Source organism: Eucalyptus grandis, chromosome 6 (assembly GCF_016545825.1).
Source record: "Eucalyptus grandis isolate ANBG69807.140 chromosome 6, ASM1654582v1, whole genome shotgun sequence".
In the NCBI taxonomy this organism is placed as follows: domain Eukaryota; kingdom Viridiplantae; phylum Streptophyta; class Magnoliopsida; order Myrtales; family Myrtaceae; genus Eucalyptus; species Eucalyptus grandis.
Genome location: NC_052617.1, coordinates 17,530,105 through 17,549,698, shown reverse-complemented (window position 1 = coordinate 17,549,698; position 19,594 = coordinate 17,530,105). Strand labels below are relative to the sequence as shown.

General features: G+C 38.9%; 1 pseudogene across 1 annotated transcript; it reads right to left on the bottom strand.

The window, feature by feature from the left end:
* Positions 1–216: 216 nt before the first annotated feature.
* Positions 217–5,416, bottom strand: LOC120294845 (annotated as a pseudogene). The gene is made up of 5 exons (XR_005552195.1): positions 4,727–5,416; positions 4,456–4,599; positions 2,761–3,000; positions 1,680–2,180; positions 217–1,136 (listed from the first exon to the last, which is right to left on the bottom strand). The product of XR_005552195.1 is annotated as a protein NARROW LEAF 1-like (transcript).
* Positions 5,417–19,594: the final 14,178 nt, after the last annotated feature.

The window sequence follows — 19,594 nt, the reverse complement described above, 5'->3', positions numbered from 1 at the left end:
TCAGTTTGAGGATCAAATTAAACGAATCATGACAATTTATGGACCAAATTGGGAACTTTTATCTCGGTCTTGCCACCCCCATCTTCACCATGCTGTTTCATCTACCAAACTTGCCTTGGACATACTTTCATCCTCGACCGCAGTAGATTACGAAAACACTCAAAACAAGGCATTAATGATTAAAAGCTTGCATCAAAATCATTGATGGAGAAACAATGAAGGAACATAATGATTAATTTGCAAGAAATTCCACGGTTAACCCGCCATGTTTTCTGTTTATGCCGTCACACTGTGATGGCCCAACGTACCGATCATAATCCTGTTATCGTTTGTTACCGCCATCACCCCCGGAGGATACGCTGAGCTTGGCATCTGTTCAGACATGTATGCAAATTGCAGCCTCATATGCCACAGTCAATGCTTAAAAATTTACTGATCTCCCGTCCGAGGCTCGCACAATCATAACGTGGCTCTTCCTCCAGTCATGTTCGGGAATGTCGACTTGTTTTCTCGGTCTACTTTCTAAGCATTTCTCTGAGCTGCTATACCGATGGCAATGGGCTTCGCCACACCATCTCACTTATTTAAAGCCACTACTTGGTCTTGACCCACAAATCGACGCAGTTCAATTAAAAAGTGCAGAGTCAGAGATTAAAGATTCGCACCATGGTTTTAAGATGCGAATGGAGATGTACAATGTCATTTCAGATCTCCAGTCTCACTACATGCATCGGAACGTTTCCTCTTGGCCTCGGTGTCACCCAACTGCAATGAGACACAAATATCTTCATCGCAGTTGTTTCTCAGTGACGATAGATTCTGAGAAACCATTTTGTCGGACAGATTGTTCTGATGGAGTGGAGACCGTCTACAGAAGCTTGGAGGAATAAACTCGTGTTCAATGCTTGGACCAACCTTGATTCCATCTTCTATAGTGAAGTCGGGATCCATCAGGGACGGATTCATCTCAGAGCTGCTCGGTTCTAATTCCAGAGGGATGTGCTCTATCTGAAGACCAAGGGAATCTAGTTTCTCATCAATTTTTTCCTTACCCGTGATGCCATCTGGGGGCGATGAGTCACCAACAGTTGAGCCAATTGCTGTTGCTGAGGCAGCTCTTTGTTCTTGCACTGCCACTGTGAACCCAGGGAAAGCAAATATGCATAAGAAAACTATGAATAAACCCGAAGAGCTATTAAGCATTCAACCATCAACAGTACACCAGCTTTTGCATGTGTATTTTTACCATGTGTCTTCAAGGGTTCCCGAGCAGTTACCCGCATTTTCATGATAAAGTGCCGTGGATCTTTATTAGTAAAATAATGGAACTCCAACATTGATTTAGTACTCTGCCCAACTGAGATGTTTTTGTCTCTCTTTCTGAAGAACAACCATTTCTATTTCTTAAAATTCTGGCCAAAAGAGAAACAAAAGAACACCTTTCCTAAAGATGCAACCCAGTCTTACTGGGAATGCTGTCCAACTTTAGGTTCATAAAACAAGTGTTCCTAGAAACAAGACGGTATTTTTCTTTTAATCTTTGATAAAGTAAGAAAACATTACAGCTAAATTCAAGATCCATACAAATATGAGCCAGTAAAATGGAAAGGTGCCTTTGACCAAAAATAAAAAATAAAAAATGGTAAGGTGCCAATGTATTATACTGCCAAATGACAAACCTTTCAGCCCCTCATTGGTTGTTATTAGATCAAGTTCAAGAAGATTGAGGAGACGTCCAAGATCTACTCCGCTGGTCCAATTTTCTGGAGGCTGGCCAACTTTTAGTTTTAGCCGTCCCCTATTAGCCGTTCCTCCCCAGATAATCCCAATGGGCCGTGGTTTCCCGCTGCCCTCACCCTTCAATATTATGAGACTTCCACTGTCTCCTTCGAGATCAAAAGTTTGTTGATTCTCTCCCACAACAAGGAAGTCAGTTAAAAAGCAGATCCCTTTCTCATCATTGTACTCAAGAGCATAAGCCAAAACTGTTCCAGTGGTCAGGCCAGAACTTCTCCCAACCTTCATCACTTGCCTCCCAATTATGCTACCTATTGGAGCCTGCAAATCTATAATCTTGACATCACCAATTTCCCCCATGCCCCTTACGGATGTAGTAACAGTGGACATGTCAAAATCATCAGCGAAAGGAATGAATGCCCCATCAGCTCTCACAAATGTCTCTGGAAGTAGGAAGCCTCATTAGTTAATGCACACAAAGAATACTAGAAGAATATCTCAATCAATGTCCATTGGATCAAACTAACAGCTCCTAATCTAGGATGAAAACTCATCAAGATCATATTGAACAGGCAACATAGGTTTTCACACTGATTCAATAAAAGTGTTCGCGTAGCACCCTAGGAACGTTGCTTCATGAATAGCCAAATTGCAAACCCGTGCCCAAGATCTCTCCAAGCTCACATTCGATCGACTATTTGTATCAGTAATATGAATTTATCAATTGGCCCAATTAGTTTTCCAGGTTCCAGTTCAGACACCTGTCCCCTGTATTAGATTATGCTGACCATAAGTCATCCTGTTTTACCGAAAACTATTTAAGAGAGCTTCACCAGTTTGCAGTTACACTACAACAGTTAGCACAACTCACCCACCAATTGCTCCTGAGACTGTACATCATCCTCAAATCTAAAATAGAGGCACGATTTACATATTTGTTGCATTCCCAAGTAAAGAAATGCACATAGTTTGCCTGCAAATGCTTCAGACATTGCACAGACTCACAACTGCAAGTCATTTTACCTGGATTTATCCCGGCAAAAATGCCATACCAAAGTTCATCTGTGATGAAGGAAGTTGCCCTCTCAACAGCACCTAGGTATACCCCAGGCCCAAGAGTTGGAGGCAGAGGATGAAACATTTTCTGATTTGGATAATCTAAGTCAACAGCAACATGGCGATTGGTGAGAAAGCCAACTTGTCTACTCCTGTCTGGCTCCTCACTATGGCACCCAAGGTTCCATATGTCTCTTGGCTTGCCACCTGAGCAAAAACAGACATAAAGCAACAACTTGAGCACATTGAAAAGAAAAATTAAGGTAATATGAATCTAAAAAGTAGAATATAGTGCTAACACTTGAATCAATACTGACAGAAGGCTCTACCTATCTACTATGATGAGACACATTAAGCAGGAAATCACCACTGGAAAGGAATTATAGCCCGTGACTTTTCCAACAGCAGGTTCAACAAATAGCTGGTATAAAAAGAAAAATTTCACTAGTTTTCTCCACCACCAATTCAAACCCATCATCAGGAGTCTCCATTTGTTTACCAGCAAATTTAACTGAAAAATTGGCCTGTTTGGGTTGGTTTCTGAACTTTTTATATATCCTTTCCAATGTGATGTTTATTAATACCTGACGCCTTAAATCTGTTTAAAGTACATAAGTACTAACATTCAACTTCATTTTGAATTTACTATTATTTCTTAATTTAGTAAAATAATTTTTCCATCTCAGTGGAACACCAATAGGGCTGTATATCCAAGCAAACAATCTATTATATCTAGCCAAGAACAAGCCACTGAAAGTAAAATAAGGAAATTTGAGTCCAAAAGCCAATTATCAAGATGGATGACATGTGAGGAAAGTAAAAGTATCTGAAGTTTTGCTAGAATCAGCAGGGAGGATATTCACAACGTAAGATAGGAAGGATACTCCGACATGCAACTTCAGCCTAACTCTCTCTTCCTGTCCTTTAGCCAGTGCATTATAAAGAGATATGGGGAACCAGTAGAGGGTACAGCATGTCATGTTTGCCATGTGGCATAAAAATTAAGCTACATATATGACTCTCTCAAATCTTATGAAGGTAAAAAATAGTTGTAACTGAAGTTATACGCATGATTTAAAGTCTTTTTTTTTTTTTTTTTAAGGTACGGAAAAGGGCTTAAAACCAAATACAAAAATTAAGGTCAAGAATCTACTATCCCTATTTTATGACCTAATAAAACATGAAGTAATTCTGTAGGCAGCAGTTGAAAGAACGTTGTGTCCAAGCACTCATCAATTCCAAGATTAGCAAGCCAATCACTAGGACGATTACCTTCATGCAATCAAAATATTAACTGCCACTTAGAACCCTAATGCTGTTCTCAGCCAAAAAAAAAAAAATCTCAAAAGTAATACACAAGATTTTAAAAACTCAAAACTCAATGCATGTGACTCTAGCATTCATCAGATTTCAGTCTAGCAAGTTGCCTAGACAAATAGAAGAGAAATTGTATCACAAAAAATAAAGACATAATCTCAATCCACTATAAAGATATAACAGAACCAAATTGAATTACTCAAACAAAAACCTCAATTCAGAGTAAGAGAAGTGAATATCTTCTAATCTTTAATAGTTTAAAAAAAAAAAAAAAAAAGTAAAATACAGGATATTTTTCCATCTAGATTCAGATTCATTTATATGTTGGGAAGGCGCAGAAACTACCTGTGAGCCTGAACCAATGCATGGATCACCTCCACGCAAGTCATCCACAATCTCAGTGTATAACTGCTCTTTAGGAGCTGGCTCAGGTGCACCAAAGTATGAAAACTCAACCACATCAACATCACACCACACCCCTCCAGGTCCCTGATTAAAGGTTGCACTGAAATTTTTATTTACAACTTGACAGAAAAAGGAGGAGGTGACAAATTTTCACCTTTCCTACCCTCAATGAAAATGGAGAAGGACAAATGATCAAATATACTTCTCTGACCTCTAGAGCAGTTGGAAGACATTGGATGGGGCTAAGCCACTGCTTATGGACTTTCCTAGAGACAAATACGAGAATGGCCGGTATGTTAGTCAAAACACCACGTCGAATCCGAAAACCAATGGCAGTGCCAAGACTGTAGCAGCGCAAGATTTTGCTATGAAATGCTCTTATGGTCATGAGTTCGAGCAATGTGTTAGCTTGCTGGCCTTTCGGCAACCGGCCAAGAGTTTCGGGTAGCACCCCTTTCTGCAAATTTGCAAAATAATTCGCACGCTCCTCAGCACAATCATTCAACCGACTTGGCCATGAGAAGTAAGCGGCGGCATTGCTCTCACAGTGCTGTCCAGCCGATGCAAACGGTTGGAGCATTGGCGGACTGAGTGAAGGAAAATTAGAATGATTACAACAGCTCCTTTCGAGATCTAAAGCCGACTCTTCTGATGGCGTTGAGCCAGAGCAAACAGCCCTCAGATGCATTTTAGTCCGCTCCATCCGTCGGTCACGATGCACAGGCTAAGCTAAGCAAACCAAACTGAGATGCCGCAGCGTGTGGAAGGAATAACTTCAGGAGCAGAGGCTCATGGGAAGACTAGAGAACAGATGAGCAGACATACAAAGCTTCAGTTAATTGCCAGAGTTCCAATATTCAAAACAAGCACGAGCTTCCATCCGAGAATCAACAAAAACACAAGAAAATAATACAAGTCACTTATCCTGTAAAACCAAGCAACCACATCAGATAATCGCAACACAATGTGCTGTACCTGCCTAGGTCTCAAGCTATGCGAACTCCCACAAAGTCAATCCATAGGCCAGAGGCCGCATGGGTAGAACGGAGAATACAAGAAACCCAGAAGTCTCTTTAAAGTGTTAAAAGATTATATACGGACAAATTGCAAGTACCCACGAAGGGAAGCGTGCTGATTGCCAGCTTCATTTCGCAACCCAAGAGATATGGGGGAAAAAGAACACAAAAAAAAAAAAGAAAAAGAAAAAGAAATCAGATACAGCTCAGCCTTCTACTACAAAATGCACCACCGAAAGCAAAACATTCCACCTTCCCACTCAAACCAACTGCAGACACAACTCTCGGAACCGGTGAAGCTAAGGCGAGACCAAAAGCCCTAGGAAACAGGGAAACACTCCAGTTCACCAAGTGAAGCTTCTTACACGACCCAAAAAGAGAACCCAAAGACAGCGAGCCCAGAACGGTCTCGGAAGCAGAGCCGGTACCACCACCGCGACCCGCGATGGCAAAGGGGCAAAGGCGACGCAGCAGAATCCGAACGGCGAAAGTGCGGAGAAGAGGAAGGGGAGGACTACTACTCACTCGATCGAATACAAGGAAAAAGGCAAGCCCCGGGTGCTCATTCAAAGCATGTTGCTCCTCTCCATTCGTGGCTTTCGCAATAAGAAATTCGTCAATGAGTGCGGGGCGTGTAGCCCATTTGTCGCCACGCCCTGGGCATCATCAGTGCCCGCCTGTCCATGGCTCTCCGGGTATACAGAGAGCTCCTCAATGCTTAAAGCTACTTTTCTTCGCCATATAATATAATATAATGTGATATAATATATACATAGATATGTAAAAGAAGCTGCTTTTACGGATGTCGGAACTTGGAAAGACGGAGGAGAGAGAGAGAGGGGGCAGGAGGAGGAGGAGGAGGAGGAGGAGGAACAGTGCTGATTTCGTTTCGTTCACGGGAGGAGTTGTACAGTGCGGCGGGGCTCACGATACGGCTCCTGATCAGCCAATCGGGGGCCCCACTGCGTAAGTTTCGCTTTTTGATTGATTCTATTCGATTTGATTAAGCCCTTTCCCATCTTGTCCACCCCTGACATCTTCTGCTTTTCACTATATATGGTTGTTGCATGGAGGACTTGCCGCCATTATTATATGTACCAAAAGATTCTCTTTTTAAAAAATTGCCCTGAACGAATTATATAAGTGTCGGTCCGCTTTTGAAATTTTTAACTTAATCCATTTAGTTTTAAACATTTAACGATTAGTCGATATAATCTTTTTAGCTAATTTTGATCAATGATCACTGAGTGGACTATTATTTTACATTTTTTTTATACTTATAAACTTTTTCCTTTTCTTTTTTATTCTTTTTTCATTTGTTGCTAGACTCGACTCATGCAGAAATGAATGAGAGATACATATTCGATTGAGAAACTAGATTTTGCGTGATGTGTTTAATTTGAATGAGCTGCGTTTTCTATGCGGTCATTAGGATTTTCATTTGTTCAATAGTATTCGTCTTTTTTCTTCATGAATTTGAGGGATGGAGATATGAAATGTGGATGTTGAATGAACAACTACAAAGTAGAAATACAAAGGATTGCATTAGCATAGCGCCTCCAAAGCGCATGCATCTTACTACTGTGCTACATATGCGGCTTGGGAACATGAAACCTTATTTTCATTGAATTTGTGGATAGCTCATTAACACTATAGAAGTTCCAAATATGTTCAATGAAGCATAACGCACATACCATATGCACTTGGTTTTTTAGATATACAAGCTTGAACTCTCTAAGCATATTAGAGGGAAAAGAGATACTACAGGAGCCATAATTTTCATACAATACTTACTTTGATGTCATAATTTTTGTTGGATCATTTATACTAAATTGAAGAAAAACAATCATTATAGTGTCTTTGGTGATAAATTCCAGCCAAAAGTCCAAGGTGACATCTGTAACTAAATGTTGGAAAAAAGTCACAAAAAACCCCAAATTATGTCTACTGTGATACAATATCTAAGCTTTTTCTGTGATATAAAAAATCATAAACTATGCCAAGCATGACCCATTAACGCTATATTTTTTGACATTTAAAACCTCAAATTTGACACATCTACCTTATGTCAATATTCTATTCTCCAATTAAAACAATGTCATTTTTTTTTACTTAAGTCATGTGTGTACCATGTTAACATCGTTTGTTTTTTAGCATTTAGGCAAATTTTAATAATTTTTATTGACAAAATACTAATAAATGATAAATGTGTCACATATGTATAAGTGTAAGATTTTGGTGTCATAAAAAAATTAAAGTAAATGTATCATAATAAATATAATTAAGAGTTTGTGGTGACTTTGATCGTTAAATGTTTATTTCGGCGTAGTCAACTTGGAAATTCCAGCGACTCTCTCTACTTTTAAGCAAACGACGACGGTCATCTCGCCGTCCGTTCGCCGCTTCAAGGTCATCGACGTTGTTCCTCGCGCCGAGCGATCCTTCGGAGGTGGGACGCTCCGTGGGAAGATTGCGAGCAAAGTCAAAGGCGGGGACAAACAGAGATTCTGGTCACGCACGTGTCGGCGACTCCTTCTCTGGTCTGTGACAGAATCACTTGGATTGACGGCGGCAAATGATGGCCTCCTCCACCGCTTTGCTTCCCTGTTTTTTCTTCTTTATCTCACGATTTTTCCTTCTCCATTTTTTCAAACTGAAATCATTCACTTTAGGTATCGAGTGTTCAAATTAGGAACTTCGATGCTCGTGGTTGCTGCCCATCTGGTTCACGATCTACTCTTCTCTCTGGTCTTCCCTTCATGTTCAGGCTCAAATGGTGCGCTCAGAATTTGCTGCACTTGTGGGTTGGGGCCGGTCACCGTACCAGCATCGCCACCCTCACATACCCGGCAACGACCGCCAGCTTGCTAAGTATGGGGCAGTGACGCCACCTTATAATCCAAAACACTGAATTTATTAGATATTTTGGCAATTTTGAAATATTTGTTAAAAATTATGACCATTATGAAAATCATCATTTTTATAATTGTTTTATAACAGTAATATGACGGCTTTATAACGTGCTTTTATAATATTGGATTTATTTTTCATAAACTATTCATTATTTTATAATGACTATATAACGATCATATTCTTCTTTAAGTACCAATTAATTTATAACGGATTTCATATCTCTCTCTCTCTCTCTACATATAAATACATATAAATAACTACTTTGAACATTATTGGAAAGCAATATTGTTATATCAAAACCAAAATTGCAATGTTGGATTTTTGTATCCTAAATCGCAATTGGCATTGTAGTAGTCATTTTTTTTTTTTCCAAAGATGGCACTAAAGTGATCCAGCAAAAAGATTTGGTATCGAAATACAAAAATTATGGCACTTTTATCTTTTTTTGCAAATTAGACTCTATTTCTTTTGTTCTTTCTTTTTTTCTTTCTTTCTTTCTTCTTTGGCATCTACTAGTGCTCTCTCTATCTATATTCTCTATATGATACGAAAAATGAAGCTATAATAATGTTCCTCCTTCTCATTTCCCTTTTGAACAATTCATCGATAATTTAAATTAAATAATTAGGGATCATTGTGTGTTCTTTATCATTATTGCCCCTTGAATTGTTTTTGTTTTTCTTTTTAAACAATACAGTTAATTGTGTTATGGCCTATGAGCATCGACACTCTCCGAAAGCTTTTGTGTCATGTCCGATACTCCAATACGTGTTTGATACACTCGACACTTTTCGACACGTGGTCAACTCTTCTCGACACGAAATTTCGACAAGCATAGGGTCAATTTTAAAAATTTCAATATTTGAGGGATCAAAATGTAAAAATATGAAAAAATAATTAAAATAACAAAAATAAAGGGGAAAGAATAAAATTCTCACTCTTGAGTTTCCCACTTATGAGTTTTGACCTTCTGGTGAGTGATGATGGAACGTCCCTCTTCTCGCCGACATCACTCCTCTCGCCAGCATCGCTCCGCCACCCTTGTGGCCCGCCCCACTAGCTGCCATGAGTCAGCCGCTCCGCCCCAAAAAAACTCACCCGAACTCATCTCCTCCAGTGTGTGTTTATGTACCCATTTCGCAACTTGATTTGACTAATTGGGTTTGGAATTTTCTCGGAGGGTCGCTTGTCATGTGCAAACTTACCCAACTATGTTGTCTGATGGCCCTTTTTAGGAGATCCCATGTCATTGTGTGGTTGTATCTGGGAAAAATGTTAGACAAGGTCAATGTTTGCCTAAGGAGTCAAATTTGATTGAAACTTGGAATTCAAGTAGTCTCGTTACTTTCGGAATGAGACCCGATTAGGAAATTCCATCTTTTTGCTAGTTTGGGATTAGTGATTTCATGACCTTATTGGGGGTAGTTGGCTTGGCTCATGGTAGAAAGATTGATAAGGATGAAGCAAAAGATACCCAATATTTGTATGATTCACAGATTCTTGACAGCAGACTCAAAGTAGTGATTTTTTTTGCTTCTTTCCGCCTCTCGCAAGCGTCGCCTGTAAGTTATCTCCTTTGGTCTATGTCATTGGCTTGTGAGTTATCTCTCACATTTTCCATGGTAAATTTAGTGATTTCCTTTTCTTTTGGTTGTACTTCGAGAGTTCTTGTCTTGGATTTTCATTTTCTCAAACCTTATTTTGCAAAGGAGCTCCAAGCTAGTCTCTATCGGGAACTTTAAACTCTGTCTAGGACTATAAGAAATCTCACTAATCCTACGACAAGTATAAAAAAACAGGATATGTTCCTTCGAGTTAACTCTTTTTTTTTTTTTTTTTGGGTAAAAGTGAGAATTATATTGAGCTTTAACCAAACTATATAAGAAGTGAACCCGACACCAAAACTTACACTCGTAATGACAAGGAGTCATGGCGAGTGGAAGGGTGTTAGGATGAAACAAAAGAAAGCCAAAACAACGGCTCACACAGCCACCAAAACGGCAATGAGAAACAGCCAAAAAACAGTGGCAAGAAACAAGCAAAGCACTGACAACAAAGAAGGAGACAGGAGGGAAGGAACCGCCAGCAGTCGGAGCATCCCTCGAGTAACCTTCGAAGACAAAGCTAACTCCAACTACCAAAACTCCCAGCCAACCACACCAGCTGCTAGTAGACCTCCAAGGAAAATGTTGAAACAGCCCAACCTTCGCCTCCAAAGGAACACAACCATGAGAGGGGAAGATGCCCAACTCAGCGAAGCAAACCATAGCGAGGCGCCAGCAACGACATCAACAACCATGAAGAAATCGCTAAAGAGGAGGCTCCGAAACCCTAGAATAGAAAATGGATGGGTCAATTCCCCAACTGCGCTGAAACCTCTTATTTCTTAGATTATCCACAACGTTCCTAAATGTCAAGGCCTTATCCCTAATGATCTTAATGAGGTGGTTTTTCAAGGCCGGAACCACCAAAGTATGGTCTCTAAATAGAATACTATTCCTTATCTTCCAAATCCCATGGCAAAGTGCACCAAAAGAGAAACGGGCAATGCGGTGATAAAAATCCTTGCTTGAAAGATACTTCATAGCTCATTGGAGATCGTTCGACCAAGACCTATTTCGCCAGGAGAGATTACATCTAGCTGCCCAAAAAAAAGCAAGGCTTGTTAAGATGCGACATCCAAAAAATAAGTGATCGATGGAATCCGGCCTTGTATTGCAAAAGGGGCACGTCCCATTTTCTATCCTACCGTACGATAAAAGAACTTGGGTAGGACCCACCTCGCTTGTGGGTGCGCTGGCTTGGGCCTTTCCCCCTCTAATTGCAAAAAGGGGGAGGTTCGACTCCCGGCGTGCGCATTGCACGCCTTACTTGTGATGTCGTGGGAGGTGGGTTCCTGCAGTGCCGCCCGGGTTTACGTCACCGGCTGTACGGTGGTTCTCGGGTTACCAACCAACAAAAAAAGAACCTGGGTAGGAAGCGAGTTCTTATTAACTCTTTTTGTGTTTGCAATTTTTTGAATTTCTCGTTTAATCTCTGTCAAATTAAAATAATGAATGATATTAACAAATGTTAGATTAATTTTTTTAGTATATATTAATTATATGCTCTCTTTTTTTGTATTTATATATAAATATATATATTTAATATATAACGTGTCGGAACGTATTTGAATTCTCTATTTTTTGATAAATGACTTATCGACGTGTCATGGTGTGTTGTATCGTGTGTCTGTATCGATGTTACATAGGTTATGGCTACATTAATGGTGCCACTTGCAATAGTTTTTGTTTACTAAATCTTCTTTACTCAAGATAATTTGGCATTTCGTTAACTTTATTAGGTCACCTTTTAAAAGTAAATCCAAAATTTCATAAAACTTGTTAATATTGAATGAGTAAATTTGAGTGTCTTTGGTCCTAGCCATTCTATCTTGTTCTATTTTGGCAGGACTAAGGATCGACAAATGTGAAACTTGTTTAGCATAATTTTTGTCACATTTATTTCAATGTTTTCATTTGAGTCAGATTGATTCTCCAACTCATGTTTTTTTTTATTAAAGCCATATTTTGTGCAATGTTTTTAGGTGGCCCTTTAGGGGGTACATGACAACTGCCTATTTCTATTCCAAAAACAATTTTTCTATTCGAGACCTGTTTCTAGAATAGAAATCCGTTTGATAAACTTATTCCATTTTTCTATTTCTGGTTTGGAATAGAAATCAGAAGTAGAAATTTTCTACTTTTCTATTTCGGGAACAGAAATGAGAAATAAATTTTTCTCATCGTTCATCAACCAGTCCTTCATCTGTTGCCGCCAACCAACATCCGTTGGTCGCCGGCCCCGCCATTGCCGCCACCGCCGGGCCGCCGTTCACCGCTATCTCGCCGGTTCCGCCGCTGTCCGAAAGAAAGAAATTTTGTGTCATTATCAAACGGTTATTTTTGCTTAGAAACTCTTTTAGAAATAGAAATAGAAAATTTTATTTATGTTCCTAAACTATTTCGAATTTAATAATTGTCATGCATGAGTTTTGTCTTTAAAAAGTTGTTTGTACCTAGATACTCACCTAGCCAATTGAAATAAATTGACAAAATCTTGGCATTCAAATATTTATCTTAGATTGAATTTTAAATTCATCAAAACCAAACTTGTGAAATCTTTTCCGATAGTGAAGTAAATAATTTATTCTTAGTTTTCTTAAATTGAGCAACCAATTGATTAATCGAGTCATCGATTAATGTGACCGATGCCTTGGGTTTTGTTCTATAAAATTGAGAATGAAATTATCTTTCTATTTTTGCCCAATTACCTACCAAAGTAGTGAGATAGCTAGTATAAGCACCTAGAGGGGTGAATAGGTGCACAAATAATTTCTCGAGATACGGAAGCGATTCTAGTCAAACAATAGAAATGAAGTTCTCTTTGATTAATAAAATACGATCAAAGTAAAGTAAAGAGTAAGGAGGAGAAAATTGAACACAAGGTTTATAGTGGTTCGGCTTATTCCAAGCCTACGTCCACTCTTCCGCACTGACAGCCCACCGGCTGGATTTCACTATAAACAAAAGAGAAGTTACAGCACAACTTTTCCTTGATTCCACAGTGTAGATGTTCTACCACACTTTCTCAAGGTTTCTCACAAATATAGACTCTCTTTTGTTTACAAGATTTCGCTCAACAAATGAATTGACTAAGAACAAGGAGCTTCAGACTTTGGAATTTTTCTATCATGCACACTCTCGAACAACTGGAACATCTTCTTTATATACTCCTTCATCCCATCATACCCGTTGGCACTTACCAAAGGAATTCCTCCAATCTACCCGTTGGATGGAATCAATTAGGAAGATCATTCGAGCTATTAAAGGAACATGTCGATAGCCCATCAATCCTGTTCGCCCATACAATCAGGATCTCGGTTTCCATAAGTAGAACCTTCCAAGTATACTTTGCCAATCATTGGATCCTTAATCTTCGAATCAATTATGATCAAATAAAGGATTCCGTCATGTCATATCCAGCCAAGAGATCTTCTCCGCCGATAAGGTCACATCCTTAATAAAACATCAAGTTATGGATAGCCTTTCTTCAACGGATTAGAAACGCCAATGAGGATAGACTTTGAGTCTTGAGTCCGGCTGTCCGGAGGTCTTCGACTTTAAATAGCAGTCCTGCAAGCCTCGCACTAGATCGATGCAAACGTTTTGTCAACTTCAAAACACTTCAAGAGGATTTCTCCAACAATCTCCCCTTTTTATGGTGACAAAACTTTCCCGCGCAGATTTGGACAACTTTGACTTGCAAAACATTTCTCAAACACATATGCATATCTTATAGAGATAAATGGCTAAATGAATAACACTAGAACTACAATCACGTAAAATAGGTTAGTCTAGTATGCAATAAAGCCATCCATAAGATATCAATAGTAGTTAATAATATAAGCAATCAAATCCAAATCCCAAATTCAGTCCACATCCGAGACACACAAGTCAAGTCAAGTCAAACATCAAAACAAACCAAACAAGCCAAAAGCTCGACAAATTTAAGTTCAAAGTTTTCAAATCTTGCATCTCTTCCCTTTTGTCAGCATAAAAAAGGTTGAGATGAAAATGGAGTGGAGTCAAGAATGCTTGGGAACACGAACAAGCTGGAAATCTCCCATTGACTAAACGATGCCTTCTAACCTTTTCAAGTCTTCCTTTAGTTGTGCAACATCCTCACCCTTAGCATTAGCCTGAATCTGAAGAGAAATGGCTTGGATCTAATCATTCAATGAACCCGAAGAAGCTTGACCATTCGTCGCAAGTTCGAACTTCGCATCCCAATGCATATATCCGACCTTGCATCTCCAAGAGAATATCCATAACTCGCGAAAATCTGCCGAATTATCGTTTGACGGGCATCGGCACGATCTCGATGGAGTAAATGCACGATGGCGGATCAAAGCATAATCACGCAGATTTGGCGATGAAACATCATGACCATCCTCAGAAATTGAGAGGCATAGATGTCCTCTGGATCTGCTGGAGAGCGACTGACTCTCTCACTAGTTGCAAGATATGAGGACATTCCTCTTTTCTCTTGATCTCCCCCTGTTTCCATGCCTTCAGGTGGAGAAGAGTTCTCCTTCTTCTTGATCTCTTTTCTCCTCTTCTTCTTTTCAACTCTCTCTTCTCATCATCTCTTTCTTCTTCTTTTCTTCTTTCTTTCCTCCGTTTCTTTTCCTCGGCTTCTTTCTCTTCTTTTCTTTGATCCGCTGTTCGAGTCTTTCTGAAACGTAACAACTCAGATTCTTCAATGCCATTGCAGAAATAGTGATGTTTTCATCATCATCTTTATCCTCAACGATAAGAGCTCTTCTTTTCTTAGATGGAGCATCCATGGGCTCATTCCCTTTTCTTTTTGCTGCAGAAGAGATTTGATGAGTTTTGACTAGAGTCTTCTCCTTGAATTTCTCCAACGCCTTGCTTAGTTCCTTCGTACGCATTTTAGTCACCATTTTCAGTCCTACCACCATATGATCGCATGATCGAGCACAAAAATTTGTGGAGGCTGAATGTTCGATGTCCGAATAACTTCGTCACAAGACCCGGATAAGGAAGTTGACCTCTGTCCTTCATCAATGCTCTATACATGTGGAACATAACAGTGTGAGGAAGAGAAAACATTTTCCTAGTGATGATGGCATACATCAGCTTTGCCTTTGAACTTGAAACATTAGTCTTGGAAGTTGATTTCGGTCTGAGACAATTGATCACAATCTTGTGAAGCAAAATGTTGAATGCACTCATCCTTAAGTAGGAAATCTTTTCCTCTGTTCTCCTGTCCTTAACAAGTTCCAATGTAGCACGAACAATAGAAACTTTGATCCGTTGATATCTTCCTCTCTCAACTCCTAACACATATGCTAGCATATCCATATCCACTACAAAATCTTGATCTTTGACACTGAAAGAGAATCTATTCGCATCCAAGAAACTAAGATTTGAATAGAAATATGCAGTTAGATGAGAATAGGCCTCTGTGGTGTCAGAGCAGAATTTTTCAAGTTGAAGATAACCGAACTTTTCCCTCAAGTTCACATTCACAAAGATCGTAAAATCAAAATCCACACTCCTAGGTTTATCACCCCACGCTTCAGCAATTTTGAGTATAGATCTTTCTGTTCCTTCGATCTAAACAACTCTCCCATTTTTCCATGATTTTCCACCGCAACACCCATTCTCGGTTGAAATTGGCTGTACAATTTGTCATCATCATTCCCATCCATCGGATTAAATCCCCAATCACGAGGATCACTTGGGATATTCGCAAGGGTTTCTTCTGCCACCCCTTTACGAGCAATTCCCAAACTTTCCATTTTTCGCAAAAAGATATATTCATTTTCATATCCTTTGTCCTTAAGAAAATCATCAACATAGTTCAATGGAGTACCGGTCCATTTTAAAGCACGATACAGCTTATAAATAAAAGGGGGCCTTTGAACTCTTACAGGATCTGCATCTTCAACGATTTCTTCCTTTTGTTGATGATCAACACCTTGAGGACTAGATGGAGGAGAATGACGCCGCCGAGAATGTTGTGGGCTCTCGCCGCGATTTGGAGACACTTCTTCTTCAGTGAGATCGAGGTGCGTAGGCCCCTCACTCATTCACCGTGGTCCCCCTTGCGATCCTCGAAGACTTTCTTGAAGACGACATCTTTCTTAGTCTTTGAAAGATTCCTTGCTTGACTTTCCCAAGAAAGATGACAACTTTTTTTCGAAAATTAAACAAGAGAGGAAAATAGAATGGAAGATTGGTGCTTTTTAGGGTTTTGGAGTTAAGCGAAAGAAACCGACTGTATATAAGACAGCCGAAAGGAGGGGATACCAAACGTCGTAATGGAAAGTGAAAAGATGTCTTAAAAAAATAACTGCATTTTTCGAAAATGGTCATTTCAAAATAACTCCTTTTTCAAAAGGAAACGTTGCAATAATCACGTCAATTAAAGATAGCGGTTGAGATAACAATAATCAAACACGGTTGATGAACGTACCTTTTCAAGATAAGATTAGAGAGAGAATAACTTACAAAGTCTTAAGTCAAAGTCTTATTTGTCTGCGAGTTTGAGAGTCTCTAGACTTTAACTTCTTCAAACCTCAAAATGTTGAGTCCGGGAACGGATAATTTCAAATTGATTTTTCTCCAAAAGCTTTGTAAATATATCTGCCAATTGGTTCTTTGAGTCAACAAACTGAATCGTAATTTTTCCATTTTGAACATGATCTCTAATGAAGTGATGTCGAATCTCTATATGCTTTGCTCTTAAGTGAAGAATTTGATTTTTGGTGAGATTGATTGCGCCGGTGTTGTCACATTTAATCTCCGTGCATGAATCTTCAATTCCAAAGTCTCTTAGATGTTGTTTTATCCATGGAATTTGTGAACAACAACTTCCGAGAGCTACATACTCGCTTTTTTGTCAGAGAGAGCTATCAGAGCTTGCTTCCTTGAAAACCAAGACACCGTCCCCGTTTTCAAGTAGTTGACAGTGCAACCGAGGTGCTCTTTCTATCAACCCTGCATCCGGCTAAGTTCGCGCCTCGAGTATCCAAGAAGAGTAAAGTCTCCCTTTTAGGATACCAGAGACCAAAGCTTGAAGTTGATGCAATATATTTGATAATACACTTTGCAGCATTTAAATGAGATTCTTTAGGTTCGCTTGAAATCGGGCACAAATGCAAACACTAAACAAAATGTCGTCTAGAAGTAAGATAAAGAAGTGAACCGATGATACTCCCCGTATAACTTTGGTCGACTTTCTTTCCTCCTTCATCTTTGTCTATCTTCAAGGAACTTGATATTGGTATATCAGCCTTTTTGCAATTGTCTAGTCCAAACTTTTAACAATATCATTAGCATATTTTTCTTGATGAATAAAAGTTCATTCCTTCAATTGTTTCACTTGAAGTCCAAGAAAGAAGGTTAACTCACCCATCATGCTCATTTCAAATTCATCCCGCATAGTCTTAGAGAATTTCTTGCATGACTTTCATTAGAGGATCCAAGAATAATATCATCGACATATATTTGAACAAGCAGAAAACTCTTGCTTTCTTTTAATAAAAAGAGTAGTGTCTACTTTACCTTTAACAAAACCATTTTCAATTAAAAACTTACTCAATCAGTCACGTACCAAGCTCGAGGTGCTTGTTTTAAGCCATATAAGGCTTTTTTGAGTCTGAATACTGAGTTTGGTTTCCTTGGGTTTTCAAACCCAGGTGGTTGTTCCACATATGGATGAATCCATTTAGGAAGGCACTTTTGACATCCATTTGGAATAACCTGAAATTCTTATAACAAGCAAAAGCAAGTAATAATCGAATTGCTTCTAACCTTGCTACTGGTGCATAAGTCTCGTCATAGTCTATCTCTTCTTCTTGTGTGTATCCCTTGGCCACGAGTCTTGCCTTGTTTCTTATGACTTTTTCTTTCTTGTTCATCTTGTTCCCGAAAACCCATTTAGCTCCAAATGAGACTTACCTTTGGTTTATGAGTCAATTCCCGACATCATTAATACCGAATTGCTCGAGCTCTTCTTGCATAGCTTCAATCCAGCTTTCATCAGATAAAGCTTATTCTATGCTTTTGGGTTCTATTTCATAAATAAGAGCCACATCATTAGACTTTTCGCGCCTTTTGGATCTTGTGCGAATTCCTTCATTGATATCGCCAATAATAAGATCTTTGGGATGACTGGACTTATGTTTCCAATTGCTGGTTAATTTGTCAAATTGATGGTCACTTCCTTCACTTGAATCTTCATTGGTCACTTGTTCTGGTCCTTCAAAGTCTAAGCTATTTCGAGATTTAGACTTTGTAGAGTCTCGGAGCAAGTTCGCATTCTTCAAGATGAGTCTCGAATGGATTCATTTTGCATAGAATCTTGGAATTTAACATTCATTGATTCTTCCACTATTTGAGTCTTCTTGTTGTAGACTCTGTACGCTTTGCTTGTTGTTGAATATCAAAGGAAGATGCCTTCATCTAACTTTTCTTCAAACTTACCAACTCGTCATTTGCATTTTTCAGTATAAAACATTTGCATCCAAATACATGAAAAATATGAAACAATAGGCTTCTTTTCTTTGAATAGTTCATAGGGGGTTTTTTCGAATAGGTCTTAAAAACTCTATTAATAATATAACATCTTTGTAGAAGTTGCTTCAGCCCAAAAACGTGAAGAGATATTGCTTTCTATTAAAAGAGTTCTAGCCATTTCTTGAAGAGATCTATTCTTCCTTCTTATACTTGAAATAACATAGCCATTTTCATTTTGAACCTTTTAGCAAATTTTTAAAGTAAGAGAAAGTTTCAGACTTACTTGCCAAGAAATATACCCAAGTAAATCATGAGTAGTCATCCACAATTACTAGGCAGTATTTCGACCTCCAATGCTTTGTGTTCGGTTGGTCTAAAAGATTCATATGCAGAAGCTGCAGTACACGGTTAGTGGAAACTTGATTTATTGGTTTAAAGGAATTTCTGACTGTTTTCCCAATATATATGGTGTACATAGATTAGACTTTTGGTATGATAAAATGGATAGACCACGAACAAGCTTCTTTGCTGAAATTTTGGCTATCTACTTCATATTGATATGCCCAAGGTTTTCGTGCCATAAGTTTGCTTCGTCTTGGATTGAGATTAGACATTGCGATTCATCCGGTTTCACATCTAAGAGGTAGATATTTCCATGTCTTCGACCCATGAATGACTCGAGTAAAATCTTTACTAATTCCCGAACATATTCCCTCTTGAAAGTTGATTTTGAAACCAGTATCACATAGTTGACTAATACCGAGCAAATTGTAATTAAGTTCTTCCACTAAGGAAACATTGCCTATTATGAGGTTTCCAATCTTTACAGTTCCAAATCCCACAATTTTTCCTTTGCTGTTTCCTCCAAAATAGATTTTTCCACCATTTACTTGAACAAGCTTTATGAAGTAATTTGAGTCTCCTGTCATGTGTCTTGAGCATCCACTATCCGGATACCATTTTACATTTTTCTTGATAGTGACCGCATTTAAAAAAAGAAACTCAAACCTTCTTTGGTACCCATATTTTCTTGGGTCCATTGGTGTTAGTATGATATGCGGT